Source organism: Arachis ipaensis, chromosome B8 (assembly GCF_059453495.1).
Source record: "Arachis ipaensis isolate K30076 ecotype BB chromosome B8, ASM5945349v1, whole genome shotgun sequence".
NCBI classification, from domain to species: domain Eukaryota; kingdom Viridiplantae; phylum Streptophyta; class Magnoliopsida; order Fabales; family Fabaceae; genus Arachis; species Arachis ipaensis.
This window is the reverse complement of record NC_142443.1, coordinates 20888078-20899149: the sequence shown is the minus strand read 5'-3', so window position 1 is coordinate 20899149 and position 11072 is coordinate 20888078. Positions and strand designations below refer to the sequence as shown.

The 11072-nt window shown below is 39.2% G+C and overlaps 1 non-coding gene across 1 annotated transcript; it reads left to right on the top strand.

Annotated features, from left to right (window-relative positions):
- The first annotated feature begins 4786 nt into the window (after window positions 1-4786).
- On the top strand, window positions 4787-4894 carry LOC148547400 (small nucleolar RNA R71). The gene has a single exon (XR_015897039.1). It is a non-coding gene; the product is annotated as a small nucleolar RNA R71 (small nucleolar RNA).
- The last annotated feature ends 6178 nt before the right edge of the window (window positions 4895-11072 follow it).

Sequence of the window (11072 nt, the reverse complement as noted above, 5' to 3'; positions counted from 1 at the left end):
TCATCATGTTCTTGGGTGCGAATGGATATCTTAGAAGAGAAATAAGAAGGATTGAATAGAAAACAGTAGTACTTTGCATTAATCTTTGAGGAACAGCAGAGCTCCACACCTTAATCTATGGAGTGTAGAAACTCTATCGTATGAAAATACATAAGTGAAGGTCCAGGCATGGCCGAGATGGCCAGCCCCCTATTGTGATCTAAGATAGCATACAACTGATCAAAAGATACCTAATACAATAGTAAAAGGTCCTATTTATAATAAACTAGTCACTAGGGTTTACATGAGTAAGTAATTGATGCATAAATCCACTTCCGGAGCCCACTTGGTGTGTGTTTGGGCTGAGCTTAAGTGTAGCACGTGCAGAGGTCATTTGTGGAGTTGAACGCCAGTTTCTGTGCCAGTTTGGGCGTTCAACTCTGGTTTTGGATCCTTTTCTGGCGCTGGACGCCAGATTTGGGCAGAAGGCTGGCTTTGAACGCCAGTTTACGTTGTCAATTCTTAGCCAAAATATAGACTATTATATATTTCCGGAAAGCCCTGGATGTCTACTTTCCAACGCAATTGGAAGCGCGCCATTTCGAGTTCTGTAGCTCCAGAAAATCCACTTTGAGTGCAGGGAGGTCAGAATCCAACAGCATCAGCAGTCCTTTTTCAACCTCTGAATCTGATTTCTGCTCAAGTCCCTCAATTTTAGCCAGAAAATACCTGAAATCACAGAAAAACACACAAATTCATAGTAAAGTCCAGAAATGTGAATTTAACACAAAATCTATTAAAAACATCCCTAAAAGTAACTAGATTCTACTAAAAACATACTAAAAACAATGTCAAAAAGCGTATAAATTATCCGCTCATCACAACACCAAACTTAAATTGTTGCTTGTCCCCAAGCAACTGAAAATCAAAATAGGATAAAAAGAATAGAATATGCTATAAATTCCAAACTATCAATGAAACAGAGCTTCAATCATATGAGCGGGACTTATAGCTTTTTGCCTCTTGAATAGTTTTGGCATCTCACTTTATCCATTGAAGTTCAGAATGATTGGCATCTATAGGAACTTCAGATTTCGAATAGTGTTATTGACTCTCTTAGTTCAGTATGATGATTCTTGAACACAGCTTCTTTATGAGTCTTGGCCGTGGCCCTAAGCATTTTGTTTTCCAGTATTACCACCGGATACATAAATGCCACAGACGCATAATTGGGTGAACCTTTTCAGATTGTGACTCAGCTTTGCTAAAGTCCCCAATCAGAGGTGTCCAGGGTTCTTAAGCACACTCTTTTTTTTTTCTTTGGACCTTGACTTTAACCGCTCAGTCTCAAGTTTTCACTTGACACCTACACGCCACAAGCACATGGTTAGGGACAGCTTGGTTTAGCCGCTTAGACCAGGATTTTATTCCTTTAGGCCCTCCTATCCACTGATGCTCAAAGCCTTGGGATCCTTTTTAATTGCCCTTGCCTTTTGGTTTTAAGGGTTATTGGCTTTTTTGCTCTTGCCTCTTGGTTTTAAGAGCTTTGGCTTTTTCTGCTTGCTTTTTCTTTTTCTTTCTATTTTTTTCGCCTTTTTTTTCTGCAAGCTTTGTTCTTTGCTGCTTTTTCTTGCTTCAAGAATCATTTTTATGATTTTTCAGATTATCAAATAACATGTCTCCTAGTCATCATTCTTTCAAGAGCCAACATATTTAACATTCTTAAACAACAACTTCAAAGGACATATGCACTGTTCAAGCATACATTCAGAAAACAAGAAGCATTGTCACCACATCAATATAATTAAACTAAGTTCAAGGATAAATTCGAAACTCATGTACTTCTTGTTCTTTTGAATTAAAACATTTTTTATTTAAGAGAGGTGATGGATTCATAGGACATTTATAACTTTAAGACAAAGTTACTAACTACTAATGATCATGTAATGAAGGCACAAACATAGATAAGCACATAACATAGAAAACGAAAACAGAAGAAATAAGAACAAGGAATGAATCCACCTTAGTGATGGTGGCGTTTCCTTCTTGAGGAACCAATGATGTCCTTAAGCTCTTCTATGTCTCTTCCTTGTCTTTGTTGCTCTTCCTTCATTGCTTTTAGATCTTCTCTGATTTCATGAAGGATAATGGAGTGCTCTTGATGTTCCACCCTTAGTTGCTTCCAATAATTGTGTGGAAGAAAATGTATCCCCTGAGGTATCTCAGGGATCTCTTGATTTGCAGTCAAATGTTCTACCACTGAGCTATAGACCCTTGATGGAAGCTTTTGTCTTCCCTTTCCTCTTTCTAGAGGTTTCTCTGGCCTTAGGTGCCATCAATGGTTATGGAAAAAACAAAAAAGCTATGCTTTTACCACACCAAACCTAGAATGTTGCTCGCCCTCGAGCAAAAGAAGAAAGAATAGAAGAATAAGAAGAAGATATGGAGGAGATGGATGGGAGTGTGTATTCGGCCATATGGGTGGGATTGGGTGGGAGAGAGATGTTGAATTTTTGAAGGTAAGTAGGTGTATGGGTGCGGGTGGTAAATGGAAGACAGAAGGGATGAGTGTTTATTGGGAATAGAGGATGATTGAGAAGAGAGAAGAGAGTGAGTGGAGGTAGGTGGGGATCCTGTGGGGTCCACAGATCCTGAGGTGATCCTGTGAGGTCCACAGATCTTGAGGTGTCAAGGCATTTACATCCCTGCACCAATTTAGGCATGCAAAATGCCCTTGCACACAACTCTGGGCGTTCAGCGCCAGGTTGGTGCCCATTTTGGGCGTTCAACGCCCATTTGCTGCCATTTCTGGCGTTGAACGCCAGAACCATGCTTGTTCTGGGCGTTCAGCGCCAGGATGCTCCCATTCTGGGCGTTCAGCGCCAGAACTATGCTCTGTTCTGGTGTTTGAACGCCAGACAGATGCTCCTCCAGGGTGTGATTTTTCTTCTGCTGTTTTTGATTTTGTTTTTGAATTTTTTGTTTATTTTGTGACTCCACATGATCATGAAACTAAGAAAACATGAAAAACAATAAAAATAAGAATTAGATAAACATTGGGTTGCCTCCCAACAAGCGCTTCTTTAATGTCAATAGCTTGACAGTGGGCTCTCATGGAGCCTCACAGATGTGCAGAGCTTTGTTGAGACTCTCCAACACCAAACTTAGAGTTTGGATATGGGAGTTCAACACCAAACTTAGAGTTTGGTTGTGGCCTCCCAACACCAAACTTAGAGTTTGACTGTGGGGGCTCTGGTTGACTCTGCTTGGAGAGAAGCTTTTTCTGCTTCCTCTCCATGGTTGCAGAGGGAGATCCTTGAGTTTTAAACACAAGGGACTTCTCATTCCATTGAAGGAATATTTCACCTCTGTCAACATCAATCACAGCTCTTGCTGTGGCCAGGAAAGGTCTTCCTAGGATGATGGATTCATCCTCTTCCTTTCCAGTATCCAGGACTATGAAATCAGCAGGGATGTAAAGGCCTTCAACCTTTACTAACACGTCCTCTACTTGTCCATAAGCCTGTTTTCTTGAACTGTCTGCCATCTCTAATGAGATTTTAGCAGCTTGCACCCCATAGATTCCCAGTTTCTCTATTACAGAGAGGGGCATGAGGTTTATTCCTGAACCAAGGTCACACAGAGCTTTAAAGATCATGGTGCCTATGGTACAGGGTATTATGAACTTTCCAGGATCCTGTCTCTTCTGAGGCAATGTCAGTTGATCCAGATCACTTAGTTCATTGATGAACAAGGGAGGTTCAACTTCCCAAGTATCAATGCCAAATAATTTGGCATTCAGCTTCATGATTGCACCAAGAAACTTGGCAGTTTGCTCTTCAGTAACATCCTCATTCTCTTCAGAAGAGGAATACTCATCAGAGCTCATGAAGGGCATAAGGAGGTTTAATGGAATCTCTATGGTCTCTAGATGAGCCTCAGAGTCCTTTGGTTCCTCAGAGGGAAGCTCCTTATTGATCACTGGACGTCCCAGGAGGTCTTCCTCCTTGGAATTCACGTCCTCTCCTTCCCTTACAGGTTCGGCCATGGCGCTTATGTCAATGGCCTTGCACTCTCCTTTTGGGTTCTCTTCTGTATTGCTTGGGAGAGTACTAGGAGGGATTTCAGTGATCCTTTTACTTAGCTGGCCCACTTGTGCTTCCAAATTTCTAATGGAAGACCTGGTTTCATTCATGAAACTTACAGTGGCCTTAGACAGATCAGAGACTAAGTTTGCTAAATTAGAAGCATTTTGTTCAGAGTTCTCTGTCTGTTGCTGAGTGGATGATGGAAAAGGCTTGCTATTGCTAAACCTGTTTCTTCCACCATTATTAAAGCCTTGTTGAGGCTTTTGATCCTTCCATGAGAAATTTGGATGATTTCTCCATGATGAGTTATAGGTGTTTCCATAAGGTTCACCTAAGTAATTTACCTCTGCTATTGCAGGGTTCTCAGGATCATAAGCTTCTTCTGCATAAGAAGCCTCTTGAGTACTGTTGGATGCAACTTGCATTCCATTCAGACTCTGAGAGATCATATTGACTTGCTGAGTCAATATTTTATTCTGAGCCAATATGGCATTCAGAGTATCAACTTCAAGAACTCCCTTCTTCATAGGCGTCCCATTACTCACAGGATTCCCCTCAGAAGTGTACATGAACTGGTTATTAGCAACCATGTCAATGAGTTCTTGAGCTTCTGCAGGCGTTTTCTTTAGGTGAATGGATCCACCTGCAGAGGTATCCAGTGACATCTTTGATAGCTCAGATAAACCATCATAGAATATATCCAAGATGGTCCATTCTGAAAGCATGTCAGAAGGACACTTTTTGGTCAACTATTTGTATCTTTCCCAAGCTTCATAGAGGGATTCACCTTCTTTCTGTTTGAAAGTTTGAACATCCACTCTAAGCTTGCTCAGCTTTTGAGGAGGAAAGTACTTGGCTAAGAAAGCCGTGATCAGCTTATCCCAAGAGTTCAGGCTGTCTTTGGGTTGAGAATCCAACCATAATCTAGCTCTGTCTCTTACAGCAAAAGGGAAAAGCATGAGCCTGTAGACTTCAGGATCTACTCCATTAGTCTTAACAGTATCACATATCTGCAAGAATTCAGTTAAGAACTGAAAGGGATCTTCAGATGGAATTCCATGAAACTTGCAGTTCTGCTGCATCAGAGAAACTAATTGAGGTTTCAGCTCAAAGTTGTTTGCTCCAATGGCAGGAATGGAGATGCTTCTTCCATGTAAATTGGAATTAGGTGCAGTAAAGTCACCAAGCATTCTCCTTGCATTATTATTATTTTCGGCTGCCATCTCCTTTTCCTGTTCGAAAATTTCTGAAAGGTTATCTCTGGATTGTTGTATTTTAGCTTCTCTTAATTTTCTCTTCAGAGTCCTTTCAGGTTCTGGATCTGCTTCCACAAGAATGTTCTTATCCTTGCTCCTGCTCATATGACAAAGAAGAAGGCACAGAAAAATAATAATAATAGAGATTCTCTTTACCACAGTATAGAGGTTCCCTTATGTGAGTAGAAGAAAAGAGGAGGAAATTCGAACACAGATAGAAGAGGGGGTTCGAATTTGGTGATGATGTGAGGGAGAGATGTTAGTAGATGAATAAATAAATAGAATAAGATGGGGGAGGGAAAATTTTCGAAAATTATTTTGAAAAAGAGTTAGTGATTTTTGAAAATAGTTTTTGAAAAATGTTTAGTATTTTTTTTTTCGAAAATTTTTGAAATCAAAAATAAAAATAAAAATAATTAGTTAATTAAAAAGAAATTTTTGAAAAAGGGGAAGATATTTTCGAAAATTAGAGAGAGAGAGAGTTAGTTAGGTAGTTTTGAAAAAGTTAAGAAACAAACAAAAAGTTAGTTAGTTAGTTGAAACAAATTTTGAAAAGATAAGAAGTTAGGAAGTTAGAAAAGATATTTTGAAATCAAATTTTTGAAAAAGGTAAAATAAGAAGATATTTTTGAAAAGATATGATAGAAATTAGTTTTTGAAAAAGATTTAATTTTTTTTAAAATCTCAATTAATGACTTGATTCACAAGAAATCACAAGATATGATTCCAGAACTTAAAGTTTGAATCTTTCTTAACAAGTAAGTAACAAACTTGAAATTTTTGAATCAAAACATTAATTGATGATGTTATTTTTGAAAATATGATGTAAAATTAAGAAAAAGATTTTTGAAAAATATTTTTGAAATTTTCGAAAATAACAAAAAAAATTGAAAAAAGATTTGATTTTTGAAAAAGGTTTTGAAAAAGATAGGATTTTTAAATTGAAAATTTGATTTGACTCATAAAAACAACTAGATTTTTAAAAACTTTTGAAAAAGTCAACTCAAATTTTCGAATTTTATGAGAGAAAAAGGGGAAGATATTTTTTTTGATTTTTAAAATTTTCATGATGAGAGAGAAAAACATGAACATGATGCAATGCATGAGAATTTTAGATCAAAACATGTGATGCATGCAAAAATGCTATGAATGTCAAGATGAACACTAAGAACACTATGAAGATCATGATGAACATCAAGAACATATTTTTGAAAACTTTTTTTTTAATGCAAAGAAAACATGCAAGACACCAAACTTAGAATTCTTTAATGCTTAGACATAAAGAATTCATGAATGCATATGAAAAACAAGAAAAGACACAAAACATGCAAATGCAAAGATCAAACAAGAAGACTTACCAAGAACAACTTGAAGATCATGAAGAACACTATGAATGCATGAATTTTTTCGAAAAATGCAAGATGAACATGCAATTGACACCAAACTTATAACATGACACATGACTCAAACAAGAAACACAAAAAAAATATTTTTGATTTTTATGATTTTATGAATTTTTTGTATTTTCTTTTAATTTTTTTCGAAAATCATTTTGAAAAAGAAAAATAAGGATTCCAAAATTTTTAATATGAATTCCAGGAATCTTATGCTCTTTAGCCTAAAGCTCCAATCAAAGGGACAGGCATGGCTTAATAGCCAGCCAAGCTTTAGTATGTAACTCAGACATGACACGCCTAACATGCCCTACAGTCGTGGCTTTACAGCCAACCAGGCTTCAACATGCTTTATGAAACACTAGAATTCATTCTCAAAAATTCTGAAGAAAAATATATTTTTGAAAACATTTTTATTATTATTATTTTTTTTTCGAAAATAAAGGAGAAATTTTTGAAAGATTTTTTTGAAAAGAAAACGAAAAGAAAGTTACCCAATCTGAGCAACAAGATGAACCGTCAGTTGTCCAAACTCGAACAATCCACGGCAACGGCGCCAAAAACTTGGTGCACGAAATTGTGATCTCTTGTAATGGCTCCAAAAACTTGGTGCTCTAATCTCAATTCATAATTTGTCACAACTTCGATACAACTAACCAGCAAGTGCACTAGGTCGTCCAAGTAATAAACCTTACGTGAGTAAGGGTCGATCCCACGGAGATTGTTGGTATGAAGCAAGCTATGGTCACCTTGTAAATCTCAGTCAGGCGGATAATAATTGATTATGGAGTTTTCGAAAATAATTAATAAAAGAAGGATAGAAATACTTATGTAAATCATTGGTGAGAATTTCAGATAAGCGTATGGAGATGCATTCATTCCTCTGAACCTCCGCTTTCCCACTGTCTTCATCCAATCAGTCTTACTCCTTTCCATGGCAAGCTTTATGCAAGGGCATCACCGTTGTCAGTGGCTACAATCCCCTCCTCTTGTGAAAATGGTCCAAATGCTCTGTCACGGCACGGCTAATCATTTGAGGTTCTCGATCATACTGGAATAGGATTTACTATCCTTTTGCGTCTGTCACTACGCCCAGCACTCGCGAGTTTGAAGTACGTCACAGCCATCCCTTCCCAGATCCTACTCGGAATACCACAGACAAGGTTTAGACTTTCCAGACCTCAGGAATGGCCATCCATGGGTTCTAACTTATACCACGAAGATCCTGATTAAGAGATCCAAGAGATATTCATTCTAGCTTGTTTGCATGTAGAACGGAAGTGTTTGTCAGGCACGCGTTCGTAAGGGAGAATGATGATAAGCGTCACATAATCATCACATTCATCATGTTCTTGGGTGCGAATGGATATCTTAGAAGTGGAATAAGTTGAATTGAATAGAAAGACAGTAGTACTTTGCATTAATCTTTGAGGAACAGCAGAGCTCCACACCTTAATCTATGGAGTGTAGAAACTCTAGCGTTAAAAATACATAAGTGAAAGGTTCAGGCATGGCCGAGAGGCCAGCCCTCAAACGTGATCACCGAATCAAAAATACAATCCAGGATGTCTAATACAATAGTAAAAAGTTCTATTTATAATAAACTAGCTACTAGGGTTTACAGAAGTAAGTAATTGATGCATAAATCCACTTCCGGGACCCACTTGGTGTGTGCTTGGGCTGAGCTTGAATGTTACACGTGCAGAGGCTCTTTCTGGAGTTGAACGCCAGGTTGTAACATATTTCTGGTGTTCAACTTTGGTTTGTGACTTGTTTTTGGCGTTTAACTCCAGATAGCAGCGTAGAACTGGTGTTCAACGCCCATTTACGTCATCTAAACTCAGCCAAAGTATGGACTATTATACATTGCTGGAAAGCCCTGGATGTCTACTTTCCAACGCAATTCGAAGCGCACCATTTTGAGTTATGTAGCTTCAGAAAATCAACTTTGAGTACAGGGAGGTCAGAATCCAGCAACATCAGCAGTCCTTCTTCAACCTCTGAATCTGATTTTTGCTCAAGTCCCTCAATTTCAGCCAGAAAATACCTGAAATCATAGAAAAATACACAAACTCATAGTAAAGTCCAGAAATGTGAATTTAACATAAAAACTAGTGAAAACATCCCTAAAAGTAACTAGATCCTACTAAAAACATACTAAGAAATTGATTTTGAATTTTGAAGGTAGGTGGAGTTTATGAGGTAGGTTTATGGGGAAGAGTGTTTATGGGATTGTGTGAAAGAGGGGTGGGAAGAAGTGAGTGGAAGTAGGTGGGGATCCTGTGGGGTCCACAGATCCTGAGGTGATCCTGTGGGGTCCACAGATCCTGAGGTGTTCAAGGATTTACAACCTTGCACCAAATTAGGCATGCAAAATGCCCTTGCACACAACTCTGGGCGTTCAGCGCCGAATTGGTGCTTGTTCTGGGCGTTGAACGCCCATTTGTAGCCTATTTCTGGCGTTGAACGCCAGAACCATGCTTGTTCTGGGCGTTCAGCGCCAGCTCTCCTCCAGGGTGCATTTCTGGCGTTCAAACGCCCAGATGCTGCGCATTTCTGGCGTTCAGCGCCAGAACCATGCTCTGTTCTGGCGTTGAACGCCCAAAACATGCTTCTTACTGGCGTTTAAACGCCAGTAAGGTCTTCCTCCAGGGTGTGATTTTTCTTCTGTGGTTTTTGATTCCGTTTTCAGTTTTTATATTTATTTTGTGACTCCACATGATCATGAACCTAATAAAACATGAAAAACAATGAAAATTAGATAAATATACATTGGGTTGCCTCCCAACAAGCGCTTCTTTAATGTCAATAGCTTGACAGTGGGCTCTCATGGAGCCTCACAGATGTGCAGAGCTTTGTTGTGACCTCCCAACACCAAACTTAGAGTTTGGATGTTGGGGTTTGATTGACTCTGCTTTGAGAGAAGCTTTTTATGCTTCCTCTCCATGGATGTAGAGAGAGATCCTTGAGTTGCAAACACAAGGTTTTCCTCATTTATTTGAAGGATCAATTCTCCTCTGTCCACATCAATCACAGCTCTTGCTGTGGCTAAGAAAGGTCTTCCTAGGATGATGGATTCATCCTCTTCCTTTCCGGTATCCAGGACTATGAAATCTGCAGGGATGTAACGGCCTTCAACCTTTACTAACACGTCCTCTACTTGTCCATAAGCCTGTTTTCTTGAATTGTCTGCCATCTCTAATGAGATTTTAGCAGCTTGCACCCCATAGATTCCCAGTTTCTCTATTACAGAGAGGGGCATGAGGTTTATTCCTGAACCAAGGTCACACAGAGCCTTAAATATCATGGTGCCTATGGTACAAGGTATTATGAACTTTCCAGGGTCCTGTCTCTTCTGAGGCAATGTCAGTTGATCCAGATCACTTAGTTCATTGGTGAACAAGGGAGGTTCATCTTCCCAAGTTTCAATACCAAATAATTTGGCATTTAGCTTCATGATTGCACCAAGGAACTTGGCAGCTTGCTCTTCAGTAACATCCTCATTCTCTTTAGAAGAGGAATACTCATCAGAGCTCATGAAGGGCATAAGGAGGTTCAATGGAATCTCTATGGTCTCTAGATGAGCCTCAGAGTCTTTTGGTTCCTCAGAGGGAAGCTCCTTATTGATCACTGGACTTCCCAGGAGGTCTTCCTCCTTGGGATTCACGTCCTCTCCTTTCCTTACAGGTTCGGCCATGGTGCTTATGTCAATGGCCTTGCACTCTCCTTTTGGATTCTCTTCTGTATTGCTTGGGAGAGTACTAGGAGGGATTTCAGTGATCCTTTTACTCAGCTGGCCCACTTGTGCTTCCAAATTTCTAATAGAAGACCTTGTTTCATTCATGAAACTTACAGTGGCCTTGGATAGATCAGAGACTAAGTTTGCTAAATTAGAGGTGTTTTGTTCAGAGTTCTCTGTCTGTTGCTGAGTGGATGATGGAAAAGGTTTATTATTGTTAAACCTGTTTCTTCCACCATTATTAAAGCCTTGTTGAGGCCTTTGATCCTTCCATGAGAGATTTGGATGATTTCTCCATGATGGATTATAGGTGTTTCCGTATGGTTCACCCATGTAATTTACCTCTGCTATTGCAGGGTTCTCAGGATCATAAGCTTCTTCTTCATAAGAAGCCTCTTGAGTACTGTTGGATGCAGCTTGCATTCCATTCAGACTCTGAGAAATCATATTGACTTGCTGAGTCAATATTTTGTTCTGAGCCAATATGGCATTCAGAGTATCAATTTCAAGAACTCCCTTCTTCATAGGCGTCCCATTACTCACAGGATTCCTCTCAGAAGTGTACATAAACTGGTTATTAGCAACCATGTCAATGAGTTCTTGAGCTTCTGCAGGC